The sequence below is a fragment of the Peromyscus maniculatus genome, chromosome 1 (genome assembly GCF_049852395.1).
Source record: "Peromyscus maniculatus bairdii isolate BWxNUB_F1_BW_parent chromosome 1, HU_Pman_BW_mat_3.1, whole genome shotgun sequence".
In the NCBI taxonomy this organism is placed as follows: domain Eukaryota; kingdom Metazoa; phylum Chordata; class Mammalia; order Rodentia; family Cricetidae; genus Peromyscus; species Peromyscus maniculatus.
Genome location: NC_134852.1, coordinates 7142804 through 7167713, shown reverse-complemented (window position 1 = coordinate 7167713; position 24910 = coordinate 7142804). Strand labels below are relative to the sequence as shown.

Here is a 24910-nt window from a genome sequence, read left to right as displayed (position 1 = left end):
CAGTAATTCTGGTATCTAGTTAATCACCACTGATTCTTCAGCTCTAGCTAACCCCAACCACAGGATTGCTTTAGTAGTCCTGGTATCTTGTTAATCACCAATGATTCTTCAGAACAGGCTACCCAGAAACACAGGATTGCTTTAGCAATTCTGGTATCTTGTTGATCACAGTTGATTTCTCAGCTTCAGCTAAACAGAACCACATGTTCTTCATTCCAAAATGGAAAATGGCCCTTATTTTCTTTAAATTTCCCTCTGATATTTTACAAGCCAGTCAGGCCTGCATCTTCTGCACTTCTCTCAATATTCTTATCTTCCAAGTTCACACAATATATCTCACTGAGGTCTCTCAACACTCAGTAGCTCTTCTAGTCCAAAGTTCCAATGTCCTCCACAATCCTCCCAAAAACATGGTCAGGTCTATCACAACAATACCCCACTACACTGGTTTTATTTGGTCTTAGTTAGGGTTTCTATTGCTGTGACAAAGCACCATGAACAAAAGACAAGTTGGCGAGTAAAGGGTTTATTTGGTTTACTCTTCAGAATTGCTGTTCATTAATGAAGGAAGTTGGGATAGGTACTCAGACAGAACAGGCTCCTGAAGGCAGGGGATGATGGAGAGGCCATGGAGGGTGCTGCTTACTGACTTGCTACCCATGCCTTGCTCTGCCCACCTTATTATTGACCCCAGGACCAGCAGCCCAGTGAAGGCACAACCTACCATGGGCTGGGCCTTTCCCCTTGATCACTAATTGAGAAAATGACTTACAGTTGGATTTCATGAAGGCATTCCCTCAACTGAGGTTCCTTCCTCTGATGACTCTAACTTGTGTCAAGTTGACACACAAAATCAGGGGACACACAGGGAAATGAAGAAGGAAACATGGCATTCTCATGGTTCTGTATTTGATACTATTCTGCTAAAAAAATCTCCTACAGATTCATTGGCTTTTCTTATGAACATACATGAATTTTATAGGTACATCATCACAGCATTCATACCACTTTGGTATTCCTAGTTCATTGTTCAGAATCCTTCTGGATTTTGTGAAGGCTGATTTTGATTGAATGCCTGTTTATAAACAAATGTCCATTCCAACTTAAATGTTGTTAGCATCTCAACTATGAGCTAAGCATCAGGCTGACTGTCTAATATCAGTGTCATTTTCACCACATTTATGGGTTCGGGATGGCTTGTCACTTGGAGGAGTAAGGATTGGTTAACTTTCAGAGTGTTTTACAATGTACTTGGAAGGAAAGTGATTTTGGTTGTGTACATGTTATGGTTAAAGTGGCCAGGACAGCTCTCCTGTTTTGCAAAGGGTTCATACATTAGGTCTGAAATGTAAAGGTCACCAAACTACACTTATGAGCTGAAAAGCAGAAGTGAAAACTAAGTTCCCAAAATGAAGAAGGATCTGTGTTCAAGGAAGGAGGCTAACATTGTGCATCCTTTGACCTACACTTGTGAAGGGTCATTGCAGGGAGACTTCCTCCTCCATGGTTGGTGGGGTAGGGTCAGGGCTCCAAAAGATTTTTAATAGCTATACCCTATCTGCAGATGGGTACTGGGAAAACTGATCCTACCATCTGTTGCCCACATTGACAGCAAAATATATTAACTCAATCTTTCCCCACAGGCATGTTATCTCATATGTAGGTATCAGTTTCAGTTTGAAAGTCAGAGTGAACCCTTCCCTGGGAGCAGCATAGAATGTAGCTCATACAGATACTTTCAGGTATTATTTCCATCACTAGTTGTACTTATTGACCATGAAAATGCCAAACTCAAGCTTTGCTTTTACCTTCAATATGTATCAAGTTTATTTTCAGTTTCTATAACTTGACAATTGACACTGTATCATTATAAAGAAATGTGGTTCGCTTAGCTGGTAATCTTGAAGATGTAAATCCAGTACTAAGCAACCTGACCTTTTCATCCTCTGATGTGGATGTTGTTTGCTGTGTCACAGAATGCTAGAGGACCTGAAAGGAAATGCCCAGGGAAAGAAAGGAAAGACTGCATTGTGGACATTGAATTGTGTACTAGTATATTCCTGTAGGAATTCATCATGGTCTAAGGGAGATAAATCAGTCATGTAGGAGGGTGTTAGTCACATGTATATAATTTTCTTTTAATTTAGGTATGATGTTAAAGATCTGTCCAAAATAGAGAGGCTCATGATGCACAATGTGGTTTGTGATGACGTATAGTAAAGGAAAATATCACATGAGACTGAGGAAAATCATAAGGTTTACATAGGTGAGGACCTAAATCTCACTGGTGGGACTAGATGCTCCCCCATATCATGGGCTTAGAATAAATGAATCACAAATCTTCAAAGATCCACAAAAAGTAGCGGGTAAGAGTCGGAGTGTAGTGGTAGAAGAGATCTTCACCCCAACACTTGAGATCTTTCCTGCACCTAAAACACATTAGCATGCTTGATCTTTTCTTACAAGTGATTTAAAAAATTAAGCAGTGAACTTTCTTGTAAAAAAAAATCGAAGATCCTCAAGTTTATTTCCAAGACTTAGGCAACAGCAAGGTATATTATAGACTCTTCTCTTCACTACTAGGATGAATTCAGGGTCCTTCTCTGGCTGTGACAAGCCACAAACAGCAAAATCCCAAGACTGTGGGAATTGAGCCATGCATGCTGATCCAGATCAGGTTCTCCATTGTGTGAGATCCTGGAGATTGTTGAAAAGCAGGTCAGGACCAACTGAAGCCAACATAAAATAACTGGATTTCCACTCTGAGCCATGCCCTCCTCTGTAAAGAATTTGACCTTCTGTTTGGATGCCCTAAGCAGAATTTACTCTTTTCCCAGCATAAGCTTCCCAGGTCAATTATTGTGGTTTATCTTCTGAGCTCACTAAGGTCTGGATCACCTCACCTGAGATTATGATCTGGATGTGGACACTGGAGTAGGAAAACAGGTAAGAAGATGAAATTTGTGAGGTAAGGCATATGCAAGAACCTCCAAAGCCTGAGGTCACAGCAATCATGGAGGATTCTGCCTCATATTTCAGAACATGAGACACTGATCTTTGATGCATGAATGTATGGGCTGCACCTTCCTTGAACAGAAAGAAAGGTTTTGCGGGGACTGATGATTGACATAGCAGGGTTATATTCTCTCCTAAGAACCCAGGAGTCCCGGGATGCACTGAGAGATTAGGTATGAGGGGAATGTCATAAAGAGAAGACAAATGAGAGTGAAGGTACTACAGTCATGTTCTGAGGCTTTGTTTCAGAACCTAGTCTCTATATTAACAGACAGTCCTTGTCTATTCTCTTCTCCCTAGACCTATTGTTCCCTGAGATGCTCATCATCATTGTGATGATGAAACCCAGGTCTCCTCCTAGCTGAACTTGTGTCAGAACTGGTCCATCCTAAGTGAATACATTTATCACCTGTGATCAAGATGTCTAGAGTGTCACTTGGGGCTGACCACACAGAGGATAAGTTGTGTGCCCCAAAGCATTGATACTGACCACTAGTGGAGAAATTTACAGAGCCTAAGATGAAGTTTGCATGGAAATATTCATATGGACAGAGACCTGGGGGACATCATTTTTACCCTCTTTGGACAGAGCAAATCTGTTATAACTCATCTCACAGGAACACTGGAGGGTTAGGAATTCTTCAAGGACTAGGACAGAGCCTTTGTAGGTTCATCAGGGAAGGGTTACTTAAGAGCCTGGACAGAGGAAAGACAGGAAGTCATCCAGCTGGCTCTTGCAATGCATTTCATATGCAATCCTTTTCTGACAGCTCCATGGCCTTTCATACCCTGGGCCTTAGCAGAAAAGAGCTTACTCCAGCCATCCTGTCCACACACCCTCCTTGAGGGTTCTGCAAGGCATATGAGAAAGTGTTTCTGGTGTCAAACACCTCACCTGAGACATGTATCTCAAAGGGTTACTTCAGTCTGACAACATATGTTGGGCATTACTATACTATCCACAACATCTGCAGGGACAACTCTTACTGGATGCCTTACAGATGTCAGGAAACAGAGAATGGGGCTGTTCACTGTGTATGATCTGTGCCTTTTGGGACCTGGAGAACTTCGGATGTGCATTCAAAATAAACACACTGTAGAGACACATTGGAGAATCAAATTCCCACATGATATAAACACAGGGCTGTGGTTGGCTGACAGAGTAGGTTTGCAAAGCTAGACACCTAGAAGAGAAGCAGGCAGCCTGTTAAATAAAATAAAGCTCAAAGTGTGTCCAGCAGATGGACTCTGTCGGTTTTGTTATGGAAGAATACTTCCTGAGGAAAGAGGCAAAGGTTGTGACACTTAGTGTCCTCTCACCTGTCATCAGCAGCTCCAGTGTGTCACTGTGCTCTGGTCATCCAACAGATTTGTAAGAGTAACAGTGATATTTCCATGCATGATGTTTTCCTATGGATGCTATAGAGAACATGGCCCTGTTAGCAATATCTTTTGGGGTTTGACTGTCCCCCCTAAGTGCAGGTTTATAGACGACAACGGCAAGAATATTGACAGCTGTTTCCCCAGAACTCCCCCTCAGATAGAAGCTGTCAGAACAAGGAAGTTTCAGGCATCCACAGTATCAGCTCATATCTACTGTTCTCTATATCTGTTCAGGATGGGCCTGTGGCCTCCACCATGGATGTCCAATCAGGGACAGCTGGGAAGATACTCACCCACTAGCACTGGGTTCCGGAGACCCAGCTTCACTCATGAAAGAGTTAACTTTGAATGTTTGCACTGAAGCATGAGCAGGCTCTCCACTTCCAAATGTCTTCTAAGCTTCTGAGACTTCCTGAGGACCCAAGGCATGGTTGTGAGGTGTATTCACTCTCAGACTAGAATTCTCCCTACCAGTCTTTGCATCTCAACAAGATACAGCACAGATATCAGAAAGGTTGTCATGGCATCTTCTAGTTACCACAATTTTGCAGAGAGTTGTTCTCCTTGAAAAATGTAGAGACACAAAGTGTATGGATTATGTAGGGTAGCTTCTCCTTCATGTCATGAGTATGATTTAAAGCAGCCCCTGGGAAAGAGGAACTGCTCTTCCCAGGCACCTGACTCTTCTTTTCCCAGTGCTGTGATGGGTTCGGCTACAGAATATGTGGCTTCTGTCTCTTGGTGGTTCCTTGGTTTCTCTTTTTGTCTCTTAGCCTGAAACTCTTGAATCTCATGCAAATGTCAGACTCCTCCTGCTCCCTCAGCTTCATGTGGCCTTAGATTACAAATATAAATCTGATGTGGTCTCTTCTTTCAGAACATCTCCATTGTAACCAACTACATATCCCTGGATGTTCACAATATCCTAGAAACAGAACTTAACAGGAAATAAACCTAATGATTTCCTGAGCCAATATTATCTCTAAGGGATTCAGGTCTGGTCTTTTTCTCTCAAGATTTCTTCTTGGATCTCCATTCTTTCAGCCAAACTAAACTCATGGCCTGTTTCCTACCCTGCCCTGAACAAGTTTAGTGACATATGAACTTGTCCTGAGGATACAAGAACAATGTCTTCTCACCCCAGATGATACACAAGTGACAGAAACAACAGCAAGACTACACACAAATCTAGCTGGTGAACAAATGAGATATATGTTAGCGTTCCTAAGAATGATATGTTCAATCTTTTTTGGTTTTGGTGTTTTGCTTTGCTTTGGGGTTTTTAGTTGGTTTGGTTTATGTCTGTTTCATATAGGGTCTCACTATATACCTCTGGGTGTCCTTTAACTCACTATGTACACCAGGAGATATCAACCATCTAGTCCCACCGCCCAACTCTTGAGAACAGTGTGGTCCTCTATGACAAGTAATATTGGAAATGTATCAGTGGTTATATCCCTGGAAAAAAGCTTGGCACTGTAACATTTACTTGTCTATAGTTCTGATGGGTGAGAAGTGGCAACCATAGGGCAACTTGGGTCCTCAAAGTCCAGCCTTCCTGAAGCATCTACGGAGATGCCATGCTGCTCAGGTGGGCTAATGACACTTGGTAGTCTAGGTCCTCAGAGTCCAGCCTGCCTGAAGCATCCATAGGCTGTCTGATGTCAAGCAGCACAGGTAGGTGAAAGACACCCACAGGGCAGCCTGGGACCTCATGGTCCAGCCTTCCTTAAGCACCTAATTTTCTCCCAGGATCGTGTGGGTCAGGAGGTCCAAAGAACCCTACAGGGCACCCTGGGTCGTCATGGTGGCAATATGATGATGAGCAAGTATATGCTGGTAAAATGTGAGAGGAAGAGAGGAGGAGAGTTTCATGTGCTGTGGTGAGAGGCAGTTCTGAGGAAGTGAGAGCAGGGTGAATGGGCAGATGCTTCTACCAGGGCTATGCTAATCTGGATACCCTATCCTGCCACCCATGCCCAGATGACATCCAAGCCTGGAACCGTGTCTGGGTCTGTGGTCCTATCACAGTTGTGGTCTGTGTTGTCCATGACCCACAGAGCCAGCAAAGGCCACACAAATGCCAAGGGACTAGGCGACAACTTGTGGCCATTTTGTTGTTCAAGGCCATGCTGCCACTGGGGCCATGGTGTAATCTGCAACAGGGCTGCTGATGAGAACCATGTCTGGGTCTGTAGCCTTACCACAGCCAGGGTCTGTGTTGATGTCCATGGCTCCTGATACCATTCAAGGCAATACCGATGTTAGGGGTCTGGGCTGTCACATGGGCCATACTGGTGTCTGAGGGGCACACTTCCACAGGGGCCTTGTTGATCTCAGTAACCTGTGCTACCACCTAGGGCCATGGTGATAATTGAGCCTGGTCTGCTAACAAGAACTATGTCTGAGTCTATCAGAGTTGAGGTCTCTGATGTCCATGGCTCATGGCGCCAACAAAGGCCACACAGATGCCCATCCTATGGCAATTTTGGTATCAAAGGAAATTGCTGCTAATGAGGCCATGGTGTCACCTGGGCCAGGGCTGTTGCTGAGGACCATGTCTTGGTCTGTGGTCCTACTGCAGCCAAAGTCTGTGTTGATATCTGTGGCTCCTGACACCATCAAAAGCACTGCTGATGCCAGGGGTCAGGGCCACCAGCAGAAGCCATGATTGATTCCTAGGGCCTTGTTGCCATTGAGACCCTGCCAATGCAGGTGGAGGGCAGAGCCACATGGGAGCAGTCCTTGGCTGCTGCTGTGGATCAGTTCTGGATCTGTGGCCCAACATCAGCCAGGAACTACGGTGCTGCTCACAGCTTGTGTTGGCACATTGTGTGATAGGAACCAAGTGTTTTGAAATCCAATGCCATGCTGAGCCAGCTCTGTCCCTCCCTGAACCTAGCATAGCTGGCCTGTTCTATTAATGGACACTGGAGATCTGGCACTGTCTCCCCATGAGAGAGCTGACTCTAGCATTCAGGAGAAATTGCCCCAACACTCACCTCAGGCATGAGAGACCTGGCCCTAGTGGTATTTGCCTAGGAGTTCTGGCTCTGGCCCTTGCCTGAGTGTGTGACCCCAATGTCCCAAACCAACCAGATCATGTACCACTCAGACCCACATTCTGGGCCCACCCTAACAGCTGTCCCATCCATGACTTTCTGAAGTGCATGAAGGGCCGGGACCTGCCAAAGGATCACCACAGGATCTTCATAAATCAGTGCATAAACAGGCTGTCCAAGAGAAGTTTCTGTGAGGGCCCAGTGATGAAGGTGAACCAGAAACCAGAGTCTGAAACCAGACTCATTGTAATGAACATATTGTGAATGGGGCTGATTGGACAAAAGGGGTGTACTGCATGACACACCACAGCTCCTGATGCCACTGGCATGAATGAAGAGGTGTTGGAAAGACGGTGGGGTGATGTGGGTGTTATGTTTGTTTTGCTTTGTTTTTAATTAATTTGGCGGAGCATACTGCAGGAGTCAAGGGTGGATATGGAGAGACTAGGACATAAGCAGAATTGGGGTGCATGATGAGAACCTTCCAAAGAATCAAAAAAGAATTGTGTTTTAAAATAAGTAAGTAAATTAGCAGAAACCTCACCAAGTGTGGGTGATGAATACTGATTGCTTTGAGAGTGCAATGTTTTGGGGGCGTCCTTATATTTGGTCATTCTTTTCATTCTGTAATTGGACATGTACTCAATATTTTCTGTTGTTGTTTTTGCTGCTGTTGAGTCAAATTCCTTCTTCAAAGTGACAATAACATCTTCCCACAAAAAAAAAATGTGAACATAAAGCACAATGGAGAATGTAGTGGTTAATAATAAAGGAAAATATCACATGGGGCTGAGAAAAATTAGAATATAGAGAGAGATGAGGACCCAGACCTCACTGGGGGGAAAATATGTTCCCCTACATTATGGAATGAAAAAATGGAGGGAAAAATCTTCAAATCCACAGCAAGGTAGAATGGAAGACCTTTAATGTGGTGGTAGAAGAGCAAGCTGCCCCAATATTCAGGTCTTTTTCTGCACCCCAAATAAATTTATTTCCTGCATTATTTCTCCCAAGTGATGCCCAATATTAAACATGGAATCTTCTGGTAAATAACACAAGAGGTCCTCAAATTTATTTCCCAAACTTGGTCACCAGGCAAAGACTATGGCTGTCTCTCTTCTTCACTTCTAGGATGCATTCAAGGACCTTCTCTCTCTGTGGCAAGCCTCAAACAGCAAAATCCCAAGAATAGGAAGATCAAGCCAGCCATGCCCATCCTGTTGAGGTTCTCTACTGTGTGATCCTGCGGCTGTGAGGCTGGAGATTGTGAACAGAGAGGTCCGGACCAAGCAAAGCCACCATAAGATGCTTTAATATCACTGTAATAGCTCCCTCCCCTGTCTAGAACTTGACCTTCTGGTTCCATGCCCTAAGCAGAATTTTCCTTCCTCATATGTCATGGCTTTTGACATATTTTGTGGTTGGCTGATTGTCTCAGGCACCCTGAGAAACAAAGATTTGCTGGGTATGTGCAGTGCTCAACAGAAGTGATTAATTTTGCCAAGTTTCATCTTCTTATTTTCTACAAATTCACATTATTCTCATGATATAACATTATGAAAATATTGAAAGAACTCTTTCTCTGCAGTAGCAGCTTCCTCCTGTTCTTTGGCCTGATTTCTTCAGCCTGACTGTTCCTGGAGTTCAGAACAGCTGGTCAAGGCTCTTCTTTGAAACAAGAGTTTATCTGATTAAAGAGAGCTCAGATGGAAAAATGTCATTTCTGCCTTCACGGGATAGGGGCCTTCCTTGCTCCCTGCCCAGTCTGCAGTATAGAAGTCTGGAGGATATTAGCCCCGCATAATAGTAACCTGCACTGATTCAATAGCTGAGAACCCAAGATCTAGCCACATGGTCTTATTCTCAGGGTACCCTGAATATCAGGTGGTCAAAATGGTAACAGTCTGGGCTTCTCTTCCTGCACTCACCCCACAAGGTTGCCATGATGCTTCTGTTTAACATCTAACTCTCTAATCATCACATTGTTGTTAATACAAACAATGCAATAAAAAAGACTTAAACATATGCTTACAATGTACATGAATGCAGATATGTTCTAACAAGTACTGAACCTAAATCATCAAAGAATAGGCCAGTATTAAGAAAGTAAATTTTATTTTTTAAATTAATTAACACTTGCACCCATATCTAGAGAGGCTATATGGACTCTTAAAGAGAAATGAGTACTACCAAGTTCCCAGACCAATATAATTTCTAACTTCATTCTAAATGCTTATCTTTATACCCACAGGTAAGTGTAGCTCTCAACCCTCATCTGAAAAGCTTATTTCACAAGAGATGGGGGAAATCATAGAGATCCCCAACTATCCAGAGACTTACAGGCCTCTGATCACACATGAGGGTTATTTATATAGTATCTATAACAACTGGAGGGCTCATTCTTGCTGGATGCCACAAAGATCTCCAAAACTGGTCAAAATGGGAATAAATGGAGTAGGTGTTCCCTGTCCAAACAGACACTTTTATTTGTTTTTCAAGACAGGGTTGCTCTGGGCAGCTCCTGCTGTCCTGGAATTCACTTTGTAGACCAGGCTGTACTTGAACTCAAAGATCCACCTGTCTCTGCCTCCCAAGTCCTACGATAAAAGGCTTGGGCTACACTGCCTGGCCAAAATGGATACTTTTAAAACACAAATATTATACCTAAGATTTAAGAAACATTAAGGAAGTCATCCAGGTGGCTCTTGTAATACATTTCATATCCCCTCCTGCTCTGAAAGTGCCAAGGCCTCTCATACTCTGGGCCTTAGTAGTCAAGAGCTCCGTTCACCTGTTATGGCTTTGAACTCTCCTTGAAGCAGAATGGCTTATGACAAAGGATTTCTGATGTCAGTTGTGTGAATGAGGAAACTTCCTCACCTGAGAAATGTAGCTCCAAAGGGTCACTGGCCTCTGACCACACATGTGAAGTATTTGTATAGTATCCATAACATCGGAAGGGACCACTCTTGCTGGCTGCCATGGAGATCACAGGAAACAGAGCCTGGGCCTGTCCAGTGTGTAATAACTGTGCCTTTTGGGACATGGAGAACTTCAGATCTTCCCCAGTCAAAATGAACCCATTGTATCCTTTGGATGAGACACACTGAAGGGTCACATTTCCACCTGAGGTCACCACATGGCTGGGAAAAGCTGACAGAGTGGGTTTACCATGGTGGACACTTAGAAAAAGAGGACAGAACCTGTTAAATGATACATTGTCTCCAGCAGCTGGGCTATGGCTGAAAATGTTTACAGATTTATTTCCTGAGGGCAATGTTGAGGGTATAATGTACTCATGCTCACAAATAATATGGGAGAAATCACAAATGATTTTCATGTAGTGTGTCTGCTCAATGGAGGAGATAAATACCTGTCTTCTATCATGAAAGCTAGGAGTGGATGTTGTTAATACCCAGGTGACTTTTCCATCTGTGGATCCAAAACTCGCCTGAATCCCTGAGGATGTTTATCACAGACTCTCCTCCCTAGACCTTTATCATTGGCATTCATTAATAAAGCTCATCCTTTGGGGAGATGTCACATATACTTTTTCGCCTGCTGACATTGGCATTACCTCAGTCAGAGACCAACCAGATCAAAGGCCCTTAAGATACAAAAATCAATCTTCACGTTCAAATGTACTCTGATTTGAGTTGTGATGTAATTATGCCTAGTTGTTCATTAGGGTTTTGATTACACCAGTAATCTTTTTTTTTTCAGAATTGTCTGTGTTTAAATTTGCTTGCAATAAGTGATCTGGTTTCAGATTTTAAGAGTGTGAAGTGGCAACTACTATGTCATCCTGATTTGAGGTTTCCTTGTTACTTAATGTGGGTCATTTCCCTGCAAGCAGCAGAGCTTTCAGCAGCCCCCACAGGAAAAGGTGAGGACTGTGAGCCATAGTGTCCTCTCACCTGTCACCACCAGCTCCAGGGGGTCACTGCGCTCTGTCCACCCTGTAGATTTGTAAGAGTAACAGCGATATTGCCCTGCATGATGCTTTTCCATGGATGCTATGAAGAACATGGCCTTGTTACCAGGATCTTTGGGAGTTTGGCTGTCCCAGGGTGCTGAGCTTCATTCTTTATACAGGAAATATATTCTGGATTCCTTGGTCCCTTCACACCAAATGGTCATATCATACCCAGAGGCAATCACAGAGCTTGGTTCAGCCCACAAGGTGGGTTTTTGAAGGTTCCGTGCAAGGAAGTAGGTGAGAAGTAGATGGGACTTTGAACAGTTTCACAGTAAATGCCAAGCATACTTCTGATCTTGAACTTTACTCCTGAATAGCAAAAGGATAAGTAAGGCTATGGGAAGACTCAGTCTCGTGACGCTCCCAAGATCCATACTCACTATGCCTTTCCCTCGTTTTTTATGCCATGACTCCCACAGTCTGCATGCAGTGTCAATTGTCTCAGGAGCCCTGGATCCTCAGACACATCACACAACACGGTTTCCACCAGGACCATGTGTCAGGAGCAATGTTTCTGCAGAGAATCTGGAGGCTTCCTCACCTGAGACCAGGAGCTCCAGGGGTTCACTGGCTTTAGACCACACCTGAGCATTTCTTGTGTTATAGACATGGCATCTAAATCTCCACCTTTGGTTGGAAGTCACTGGACCCACTTGGAATGTGGACTGGAAAGTCCTAATATATGAATATTGTGTGCTGCTGTATTTCTGGTCGTCCTTAGTTAAAATGAAACAGTTGTATCTTTGAGTTAAGGTACAAGGGAGTGTCACATACCCTCCTAAAGAAATAACAGGGTTATGCAGGGTTGACAAAGTTGATTTGTATTAGATTCCTAGAAGAAGTACACATGGAATATTAAAGGGGCTCACACTATATGAATTCTACCCATGTCTGTCATTTGATGACAGATAGCATTATTACTGTCTTTTCTTGAGAATAACATCTAGGGCTAATATTTTTGAGTGTCCTCTCACCTGTCACCACCAGCTCTAAGTTGTCACTGAGCTCTGACCATCCCTCAGAGGTATAAGAGTAACAGTGATGGTGCCCTGCATTCAGTTCAGTCATAGATGGAATGGTGAGTTTTGTCTTATTCTTGTGGACTCTTTGGATTTGTTGGACCCAGGGCTCTGAGCTTCCCTCTTTATATATAACATACATTAGGTTTTTTAGAGTCACCACACACCATAGGGTAACAGGACTCCCTATGGAGATCACAGAGCTAGGATAAGCCCAGATGGTGCGTTTATGAAGGGTCCCAGCAAAGAATGAGAGGAAAAAGGGAGATGTATCTGTTAGGAGAATTGCACAGAGAAGGTCACATTTGCCAGTGACATGTAAGCTGATCTGCAATTGCAGAAGACGCTTAAAGACTTCACTTTTCCTTGGATCGTGGGTCCCACTGTTAAATAAACCCTAGATTTTGTTCCTCAATTCAAGTGGCACCACAGATCTGTGACACTGATTTCAGTAACCCAGGCTCTTGATCAACCACCATACATCAGTCCTTTCCTGGGATCCTGTGTCAGTTACAAAATCATTCAAAGTAAAGTTCTGCACTTCCTTACCTGAGACCAGGAGTTCTAGGTGGTTACTGGGTACTGACCATGCCTGGGTGATGCTCCAATCATACCCATAGCATGTGAACCTCCACCTCTGGTTGAGGGTCACAGGACCCACAGTGAACAGGGCTCCAAATAGCTCAGGGTGTATATTCTGTGAGGGCAAAGACCTGGAGAACTTCTCATATTCCTTCATAGAATAAACATGTTATATGTCTGGTCTGAGACACACTGAAGGGTCACGTACCCTCCTGAGGTCACCACAGAGCTGGTAATGGCAGACAAGTTGACTTTACTTGAGTAATATCCTAGGAGAGAAGAGAAAGCCTGTCATGTGGGCTTACATGAAAGGCATTTTTCTCCTTTCTCGAATTTGAGAGGGGAACTCCCAGTGATCATATTCCTTTCCTTAAGGCAGAATCTGGAAATGGTAAAGTCATCTCACCTGTAATTCCAGCTCCAGGAAGTCACTTCTTTCTGACATACCATTATTGCTTTTATATTCACACCAATATCGGCCTGCATGGTACCATTCAACCGATGAGATGGAGAATGAGGCTTTGCTTTCAGTTTCTAAAAGGGTTGTTTGTATTGTGTACTCTGGACTTCCTTCTTTGTAGAGAACATATTCCTTGGCCTCTAAAGGACCTTCACAGAAGAATATCACCCGGTTCCCAATGGCTACCATATTTCTTGGCACTGCCCAGAGTGTAGGTTTAGAGAGGGCCCCTGAAAGAAAATTGACAGCTGCTTTCCCAGGATTCTCCCTCAGATATCAGCTTCTCAGACTTAGGAAATTTCAGGTATTCCCAACATTACCCCCACACCAACTGCCCTTCATCTTCCCTGTTCAGGAATTACCTATGGACCCCACCAAGGATGTCCAAACTGGGACAGCTGAGAAGACACTCACCTGCCTATACTGTGTTCCTGAGATCCAGACTCAGTCCTGCAAAAGAGTTAGTTACCTGTGAGAGTTTGCACTGAAACTTGAGCATAGCCTCCACTTCCTGGTGCCTTATAGAGCGGCTGAGACATCCTGATGGACCAATTCGTGGTTGTGAGGTGGATTCCCTATCAGATGAGAATGCTCCCTCCCCATTTGACATCTCACCAAGATAGAGTAGACCTGTAAAAAGGGGGGTCATGGCATTCTCCAGTTGCCACAAGGTTACAGAAGATCGGCCTCTTTTCCAAACACACACAGACACAAACTTGTGGCCTGTGCAGACTGGGTTCTGCCTGTGATCATGAGGAAGCCCCTGAGGAAGAGGAACTGCTCTAACCAGGCGCCTGACTCTTCTTTCCTCTGCTGTAATGGGTTGGCTTCCAGAATTTGGGGCTTCTGTCTCTCCCTGGTTTCTTAGTTTTTGTTTCTGTTTCTGAGACAGAACCTCTTAAACCTCATGCAAGTCTCAGACTCCTCCTCCTTCAGCTTGCTGAGTGCTGTGATTACAAGTCTGATTGTGGTCACTTCCTGCAGAACATCTCCACTATAACCATCTACGTCTGCCTGTATGCTCCCACTCACCACAGACCAGGACTTAATGTGAAATAAACCTGGTGACTTCCTGAGTCAGGACCTCCACTTGAGGGGCTCCGAGGCAGTTGGTAGTTTGCTCTCAGAGCTTCTGCTTGGTTCCTCTTTACTCCTGCAGCTAGACAAAGCTCATCACCAGTTTTCTAGCTTTTTCAGAGATGCTTTGTGGATGTTCTGTGAAATTTACCTAGGGATACAAGCACAAATCCTACACACCCAACATCAGACAACAGTCTCCATGGCAAGACAAGACTCCACACAAATCTACCTGATGAAGCAATGAGTTATATTAGGGTTCCCTGAAAGCCTGTCATCAATCTTGGTTTTTGGGGATATTTTGTTTTTGTTTGTGTGTCTGCTGAAACAGGGTCTCACTATGTCGCTCTGGCTGTCCTGTAACTCACTATGTAGTCTAGACTAAATCCAGCAACAGTCTCACATTCAACTGTTGAGAACTGTGTGCTCCACTATGCTCATCAATGTTGGAAACTTTTCAGTGGTTAGATTCATGAAAAAAAAGCTTTGCCTACAACTTTTAACTGCCAATATTTCTGATGGAAGAGGAGTGGCCTTAGAAGGCACTATAACATGAAGGAATATTCATGGGGCCAATCTTGTGCAGGTGACCTGTGTGTAATCACACTTACAGAGACTCACAGGACAAGAGTACTGCCATGCCTGGAGAGCACTGTTCTACAACAAGGGGAGATGCAGGCTGATGCTGTTGGGATCAAACAGAACAGAAGGGACACAAGAGCACCTGATTCTTCAGATCTCCTGGATGAACACACAGGAGAAATCCATGGAAACAGAAAAGGAAATGTGGTATTCTCATGGCTCTGATTTGAGTCTATGCTAAATAATTCTTGATTGATTCATGCTCTTTTCTTTCCAACATACATGATTTCCATAGGAGCAACCTCTAAGCATTTTTTCTTCTTAGTTGTTCCTATTTTATTGTTCAGAATCCTTCGAGTTTTTGTGAAGGATGGATTTGAATTAAGACCTCCTCATATACAAATGTTAATTAAAACAATGTTGTTGGCATCTCATCTAAGTGCCCCAGCACCATCCTGATTGTCTAACATCAGCATCATTTTCACCACACTTTTGGGTTCAGGAGTGCTTGGGTCTCAGGCGTTCAAGGAATGATTAACGTTCACTCTGTTTTATAATGTAGTTTGGATAAAAGAAGGTTTTGGTCATGTAAATGTTATGGTTAAAGGACCTCTCTCTGCTCTCATGTTTTGCAGATGAATATACATTACATCTAAACTGTGAAGGTCATCAAAATTATAAGCTGAGAAGCAGAGGTGAAAACTTAAGTTCCCAAAATGCAGAAGGTTCTGTGTTCAAGAAAAGAGGCTATTGATACAGGGGGAGGGGCTTAGACCTGCCTCAATTTGATGTGCAGAGTTTTTTGACTCCCCATGGGAAATCTTACTCTCTATGAGGAGTGGATGGGGGTAGGGATGAGCAGGAGGAGAGGAGGCAGGGAGAACTGTGGTTGGAATATAAGATGAAAAAAAATCTTTTAAATGATAAAAATTAAAGATAATTTTGGCTAAGGGAAAAAAAGAAAAGAGGCTAACATTGTTCAGTTCCTGAAACTACCCTTCTTAAGTATCATTGCAGGGAGACTTCCTCCACCATGGAGGCTGAGGTAGGTTCAGGGTCCAAAAGAATATTGGTAGCTGTGTATGCTCTGTGCTCTATTTGCAGATGGGCACTGCAACAGCTCACATTACTGTCTGGTGCCCACAGTGACAGTAAAATAGATTAATTCCTACTTTTATCCATAGCTATATTGTCTCATGTGTATTGTGGGATATTTATACACTGTGTGAAAAAGTTTTGCTGTGATTGGGGTAATAAAAAAGATGAATGTTGGGAAGGAGGTGTAGCTGGGAGAACTGGGCAGAGAGAGAACTCTTGGAAGAGGAAAAGCAGAATCACAGCCAGACAATAGACAAAGGGAGGTGTAGCAGGAATCTTAACAGTTCTTATTAATAAAATAAAACCTGAGGCCAGTTATTTTTGGGGTGAATACTGGAAGATCAAAGAACCAGAACGATCCACAGCTACCTCACCTCACCGGATTCTCAGCTGGTCCTGTTTCCTCAGACTGGATGCCTTTGAGTCCTCATCCAAAATGGCTCTCAGATAAACTGCTGCTAGAAACCTGAACGCTTAACCAGCCAAATGCTTAACCAGGCCAAATGCTTCTAGTTCCTGGTCCTCATGCCTTATATATATTTCTGCATTCTACCATCACTCCCGGGGATTAAAGACACACTTTCTGGGATTAAAGGCATGAGGCACCATGCTTGGCTGTATCCTTGAACACATGGATTTCTGTCTAGCTCTGCCTCCCAGATGCATAAGTCATGAAGGGGAACTGCTTACTTGCTTGCTTTCTCTTGCAATCTCAGCCCAGCTTCTAATAGAACCCAGGAGCAGCAGCCCTGGAATGTCACAACCTACCATGGTGTCCTTTCCCCATTGATCACTAATTGAGAAAATGCCTTGCAGCTGAATCTCATGGAGGCATTTCCTCAGTTGAGGCTCATTCATCTGATGACTCTAACATGTGTCAAGTTGACAAAATAAACACAGCTATATACCTGACCGCTTGTAAATAGACGCACAAACATATCAATATTAAGCCACATCCTATCCTTTCTTATTCATCACCAACATCTTAAATAATTTTAAAAGTCTCACAATATTTACAAATTCAATACTTAAATTTTCCTCCCTTTAAAAAAAAATCTCTTTAAATCCAAAGTCTTTTTAAATTAAAAGTCTCTCAAGTATGGGCTCCAGTAAAATAACTTCAATAGGGAGGAATCAGGACACAGTCTGGATCAAATCAAGGCAAAATGAAAATTGGGATCCATTCACATTGTTCTATAATCTCCAAAGGGCTGGGATCACTCCAGCTCTGACCTCTGCAATACACACAGCTCATTTTCTAGGATCTGACTGGCTCCTCTCCACAACTACTGTTGTTCTTGGTGGTCATTCCCTTGCACTGGCATCTCCAAGCCACAGGGCTTCTCTGCTGCAACTGGGCTACACTTTCACCAAAATCCTCCCATAGGCTCTCCTCATCATGCCAAGCCTCGAATTCTTTGCAAGACCCCTTCAGTCCTGAGCCTTCAAATGCCATTAAAGGTGCACCATAACCAATGGCCTCTGCTTTCCTCTCACAGTGTCAATTCTCTCCTGATCTTCATGATACTTTCATGCCTTCAAAACCAGTACCACCTGGGTCACTCATGCACATTACCAAGTCAGGCTGCCTCATCATGTACAACCTTGGCTGCCTCTAGAACACAGCTTCTCTGTGATCTCAAGAAATACTTCCAGGAAGATTTCACCTCAGGGATGCTGGTCTCTTCTTAATCTCTGCTAGTATCTTACCTCCAGCTGACCAGCTTCAATTTTCCCAGTACCATAAAGGTTTTACTTCAGTATTTCTGTTATCTCCCTAATTACCACTGATTCTTCAGCTCTAGCTGACCCCACCCACAGGATTGCTTTAGTAACTCTTGTATCTTGTTGATCACAGTTGATTTTTCAGCTTCAGCTAAACAGAACCACATGATCTTAATTCAACAATGGAAAATGGCCCTTATTTTCTTTAAACTTCCCTCTGATATTTTACAATCCAGTCAGGCCTGCATCTTCTGCACTTCTCTCAATATTCTTATCTTCCAAGTTCCCACAATATATCTCACTGTGGTCTCTCAACACTCAATAGCTCTTCTAGTGCAAAGTTCCAATGTCCTTCCACAATCCTCCCAAAAACATGGTCAGGTCTATCACAGCAATACCCCACTACACTGGTTTTATTTGGTCTTAGTTAGGATTTCTATTGCTGTGACAAAACACCATGAACAAAAGACAAGTTGGCAAGGAACAGGTTTATTTGGTTTACTCTTCAGAATTGCTGTTCATTACTAAAGGAAGTTGGGATAGGTACTCAAACAGAACAGGCTCCTGGAGGCAGGAGCTGATGCAGAGGCCATGGAGGGTGCTGCTTACTGACTTGCTACCCATGGCTTGCTCCGCCCACCTTATTATTGACCCTTGGACCAGCAGCCCAGTGAAGGCACAACCTACCATGGGCTGGGCCTTCCCCCTTGATCACTAATTGAGAAAATGACTTACAGTTGGATATCATGAGGCATTCCCTCAACTGAGGTTCCTTCCTCTGATGACTCTAACTTGTGTCAAGTTGACACACAAAATCAGGGGACACATAGGAAAATGAAGATGGAAACATGGTATTCTCATGGTTCTGTGTTTGATACTATTCTGCTAAAAAAATCTCCTATAGATTAATTGGCTTTTCTTATGGACATACATGAATTTTATAGGTACATCATCACAGCATTCTCACCACTTTGGTATTCCTAGTTCATTGTTCAGAATCTTTCTGGATTTTGTGAAGGTTGATTTTGATTGAATGCTTGTTAATAAACAAGTGTCCATTCCAACTTAAATGTTTGCATCTCAACTATGAGCTACAGCATCATGCTGACTGTCTAATATCAGTGTCATTTTCACCACATTTATGGGTTCAGGATGGCATGTGACTTGGAGGAGCAAGGACTGGTTAACTTTCAGAGTGTTTTCCAATGTACTTGGAAACAAAGGGATTTTGGTTATGTACATGTTATGGTTAAAGGGGCCAGGAGTGCTCTCCTATTTTGCAAAGTGTTCATACATTACGTCTAAAATGTAAAGGTCACCAAACTACACTCATGAACTGAAAAGCAGAACTGAAAACTAAGTTCCCAAAATGCAGAAGGTTCTGTGTTCAAGTAAGGAGGCTAACATTGTGCATCCTTTGACTTACTCATGTGAAGGATCTTTGCAGGGAGACTTCCCCCTCCATGGTTGGTGGGGTAGGGTCAGGGCTCCAGAAGATTGTTAATAGCTATGCCCAATCTACAGATGGGTACTGGGAAAACTGATCCTACCATCTGTTGCCCACATTGACATCAAAATAGATTAACTCAAGCTTTATCCACAGGCATGTTATCTCATATGTAGGTACCAGTTTCAGTTTGAAAGTCAGAGTGTACTCTTCCCTGGGAGCAGCATAGAATGTAGCTCATGCAGATAGTTCCAGGTATTATCTCCATCACTACTTGTACTTATTGACCATGAAAATGTCAAACTCAAGCTTTGCTTTTACCCTCCATATGTATCAGGTTCACTTTCTGTTTCTAAAGCTTGACAATTGACACTGTATAATTATAAAGAAATGTGGTTTGCTTAGCTGGTAATTTTGAGAGATGTAAATCCAGTATAAGCAGCCTGACCTTTTCATCCTCTGATGTGGATGTTGTTTGCTGTGTCACAGAGTGCTAGAGAACCTGAAAGGAAATGCCAAGGGAAACAAAGGAAAGACTGCATTGTGGACATTGAATTGGGGACTAATATATTCCAGTAGGAATTCATCATGGTCTAAGTGAGATGAAGCAATAATGTAGGAGGGTGGTAGTCACATGTATATGAATTTTTTGGATTGGATATAAAGTTAAAGATCTCTCCAGGACAGAGAGGCTCATGATGTACAATGTGGTATGTGGTGACATATAAAAAAGGAAAATATCACATGAGACTGAGGAAAAGCAGAAGACTTACAGAGGTGAGGACCCAAATCTCACTAGTGGGACTAGATGCTCCCCCATATCATGGGCTTAGAATAAATAATTCACAATTTTTCAAAAGTCCACAATGAGTAGAGTCTAAAAGTCAGAATGTAGTGGTAGAAGGGTCCTTCATCCCAACACTTGAGATATTTCCTGCACCTAAAACACATTAGCATGCTAGATCTTTTCTCACAAGTGATTTAAAAAATTAAGCTGTGAACTTTCTTGGAAAAAAAAAAACCTAAGATCCCCAAGTTTATTTCGAAGACATAGGCAACAGACAAGGTATATTATAGTCTCTTCTCTTCACTACTAGGATGAATTCAGGGTCCTTCTCTGGCTGTGACAAGCCAAGCCGCAAACAGCAAAATCCCAAGACTGTGGGAATTGGGCCAGGCATGCTGATCCAGATGAGGTTCTCCATTGTGTGATCCTGGGGCTGTGAGCCTGGAGATTATTGATGAGCTTGTCAGGAACAACCGAAGCCAGCATAAAATAACTGGATTTCCACTGGTAGCCATGCCCTCCTGTGTATAGAACATGACCTTCTGTTTTGATGCCCTAAGCAGAATTTTTCTCCTTTCCCAGCATAAGCTTCCCAGGTCAATTATCGTATGTTACCTTCTGAGCTCACAAAGGTCTGGATCACCTCACCTGTGACTATGATCTGGGTGGGTGGGGACACGGGAGTAACACAACAGGTAAGGAGATGAATTTGAGAAGTAAAGCATATGCAAGAACCCCCAAGAGGTGAGGTCACAGCAATCATAGAGGATTCTGCCTCATATTGTGGAACTTGAGACGCTGATCACTGATGCATGTATGGATGGGCTGCATCTTCCTTGAACAGAAAGAAAGGGTTTTCTGGGACTGATGATTGACACAGCTAGGTCACATTCTCTCCTGAGGACACCGAAGTTCCAGGATGCACTAGGAGATTGGGTGTGAGGGGGATGTCCTAAGAGAAGGAAAATGAGTGTGTGAAGGACTACATTTATTTTTTGAGGCCCTGTTTCAGAACCTAGTCTCTATATTTTAACAGACAGCCCCTTTTCCAATCTCGTGTCCTGACCTATTATCCCTGAGAGGCTCATCATCATTTTCATGATGAATCCCAGGTTTCCTCCCAACTGAACTTGTCTCAAAACTGGTTCATACTAAGTGACTGCATTCCTCACCTGTGATCAGAATGTCTAGAGTGTCACTTGGGGCTGACCACACAGAGGATAACTTGTGTGCACCAAGGCATCTGTACCGACCACCAGTGGAGAAATTCACAGAGCCTAAAATGAAGGAAATATTCAGCGTGAAGGCTGAGGGACAGAGACTTGGGGGACATCATTTTCTCTCTCCTTGTACGGAGCAAATCTGTTATAACTCATCTCAGAGGAACAATGGAAGGTTAGGTATTCTTCAAGGGCCAGAACAGAGTCTTTGTAGGGCCATCAGGGAGGGCTTCCTTGAGATTTCTAGCAGGCTGAAAGACAGAAAGTCATCCAGCTGGCCTTTGCAATGCATTTCATATGCAATCCTTTTCTGACAGCTCCATGGCCTTTCATACCCTGGGCCTTAGCAGAAAAGAGCTTACTCCAGCCATCATGTCCACACACCCTCCTTGAGGGTTCTGCAAGGCATATGAGAAAGTGTTTCTTGTGTCAAACACCTCATCTGAGACATGTATCTAAAAGGGTTACTTGACTCTGACAACATATGTTGGGTATTACTATACTATCCACAACATCTGCAGGGATAACTCTTGCTGGATTCCTTACAGATGTCAGGAAACAGAGACTGGGACTGTACACTGTGTATGATCTGTGCCTTTTGGGACCTGGAGAACTTCGGATGTGCGTTCAAAATAAACACACTGTAGAGTTTAGATGAGACACATTGGAGAATCAAATTCCCACATGAAAAGGCTGACAGAGTAGGTTTGCAAAGCTAGACACCTAGAAAAGAAGCAGGCAGCCTGTTAAATAAAATAAACCTCAAACTGGATCCAGCAGTTGGACTCTGTCAGTTTACTTATGGAAGAATATTTCCTGAGGAAAGAGGCAAAGGTTCTGACACTTAGTGTCCTCTCACCTGTCATCAGCAGCTCCAGTGTGTCACTGTGCTCTGGCCATCCAGCAGATTTGTAAGAATAACAGTGATATTTCCCTGCATGATGTTTTTCTATGGATGCTATGGAGAACATGGCCCTGTTAGCAATATTTTTTGGAGTTTAACTGTCCCCTCTAAGTGCAGGTTTATAAAGGAAAACTGCAAGAATATTGACAGCTGTTTCCCCAGAACTCCCCCTCAGATAGAAGCTTTCAGACCAAGGAAGTTTCAGGCATCCACAGTATCAGCTCACATCTGCTGTTCTCTATATGATCTGTTCAGAAGGGGCCTGTGGCCTCCACCATGGATGTCCAATCAGGGACAGCTGGGATGATACTCACCCACTATCACTGGGTTCCTGAGACAAAGATTCAGTCCTGCAAGAGTTAACTTTGAGTGTTTGCACTGAAACATGAGCAGGCTCTCCACCTCCAAATGTCTTCTAAGCTGCTGAGACTTCCTGAGGACCCAAGGAATGGTTGTGAGGTGTATTCACTCTCAGACTAGAATTCTCCCTACCAGTGTTGGCATCTCACCAAGATACAGCACAGATACCAGAAAGGTTGTCATGGCATCTTCCAGTTTCCACAAGTTTTCAAATAGTTGTTCTCCTTGCCAAATGGACAGACACAAAGTGTATGGATTATGTAGGGTAGCTTCTCCTTCATGTCATGAGTATGAATTAATACTAGCAACTCGGAAAGAGGAACTGCTCTTCCCAGGCACCTGACTCTTCTTTTCCCAGTGCTGTGATGGGTTGGGATACAGAATATGTGGCTTCTGTCTCTTGGTGGTTTCTTGGTTTCTATTTTTGTCTCTTAGACCGAAACTCTTGAATGTTATGCAAATGTCAGACTCCTCCTTCCTCCTCAGCTTCTTGTGGCATGAGATTAAAAATATAAATCTGATGTGGTCTCTTCTTTCAGAACATCTCCATTGTAACCATCTACATATGCCTGTATGTTCCCAATCTCCTAGAACCAGGACTTAACAGGAAATAAACCTAATGATTTCCTGAGCCAAGATTATCTCCAGGTCTGGTGTATTTCTCTCAAGATTTCTTCTTGGATCTCCTTCATTCCTTAAGCCAAAGTAAACTAGTGGCCTGTTTCCTACCCTGCCCTGGACAAGCTTTAGTGACATGTGAACTTGTCCTGAGGATACAAGAACAATGTCTACTCACATGAGATGATACACAAATGACAAAGAAAAGATTCCACACATATTAAGCTTGTGAACCAATGATATATATTAGGGTTCCTACGAATCATATATTCAATCTTTTTTGGTTTTGGTGTTTTGCTTTGCTTTGGGGTTTTTAGTTGGTTTGGTTTATGTCTGTTTCATACAGGGTCTCACTATATACTTCTGGGTGTCCTGGAACTCACTATGTACACCAGGAGATATCAACCAACCATTCCCACCTCACAACTGTTGAGAACAGTGTGGTCCTCTATGACAAGCAATATTGGAAATGTATCAGTGGTTATATCCCTGGAAAAAAGCTTTGCACTGTAACATTTACCTGTCTATAGTTCTGATGGTGAGGAGTGGCAACCATAGGGCAACCTGGGTCCTCACAGTCCAGCCTGCCTAAAGCATCCATGGAGATGCCATGCTGCTCAGGTGGGCTACTAACAACCACTTGGCAGTCTAGGTCCACAGAGTCCAGCCTGCCTGAAGCATCCATAGGCGGTCTGATGTCAAGCAGCTCAGGTAGGTGAAAGACACCCACAAGAGAGCCTGGGAACTCATGGTCCAGCCTGCCTGAAGCACCTACTGCTATCCCAGCACCCTGTGGGTCAGGAGGTCCAAAGAACCCCATAGAGAACCCTGGGTCCTTATGGTGACACTATGATGATGAGCAATTATGGTGGTAAAATGAGAGAGGAAGAGAGGAGGAGAAGTTCATGTGCTGTGGTGAGAGGCAGGGCTGAAGAAGTGAGAGCTGGGAGAAATGGGCAGATACTTCTATCAGCGATATGCTAATCAGGTTAACCTGTGCTGCCACCCAGGCCAGGATGAAATCCAAGCATGGAACCATGTCTGGGTCTGTGGTCCTATCACAGTTGGGGTCTGCTGTGTCCATGACCCACAGCACCAGCAAAGGCCACAAAAATGCCCAGGGACAAGGCGACCTCTTGTGGCCATTTTGGTGTTCAAGGCCATGCTGCCACTATGGCCATGGTGTCCTCTGCATCAGGGCTGCTGATGAGAACCATGTCTGGGTATGTAGCCTTACCACAGCCAGGGTCTGTGTTGATGTCCATAGTTCCTGATAATATTCAAGGCAATGCCGATGTTAGGGGTCTGGGCTGCCACATGGGACCATGTTGGTGTCTGAGGGGCACACTTCCATGGAGAACATGTTGATCTGAGTAGCCTGTGCCCCCACCTTAGGCCATGGTGGCATCTGAGCCTGGGCTGCTGCTAAGGACCATGTCTGTGTCTGTGGTCCTATCACAGTTGAGGTCTGTGTTGTTCATGGCCTGTGGTGCCACCAAAGGCCAAAAGGATGCCCAGGGTCTAGACCACATCCTATGACCATGTTGGTATCAATGAGACTTGCTTCTGATGGGGCCAAGGTGTCACCTGGG

The 24910-nt window shown here is 43.7% G+C and overlaps 1 protein-coding gene and 1 pseudogene across 1 annotated transcript in view; both read right to left on the bottom strand.

Annotated features, from left to right (window-relative positions):
- Nucleotides 1-24910, bottom strand: part of LOC102922245 (leukocyte immunoglobulin-like receptor subfamily B member 3) — a 195309-nt gene that overhangs the window by 30826 nt on the left and 139573 nt on the right. The gene's annotated exons all lie outside the window — the stretch shown is intronic.
- On the bottom strand, nucleotides 2857-13734 carry LOC143267777 (leukocyte immunoglobulin-like receptor subfamily A member 6; annotated as a pseudogene).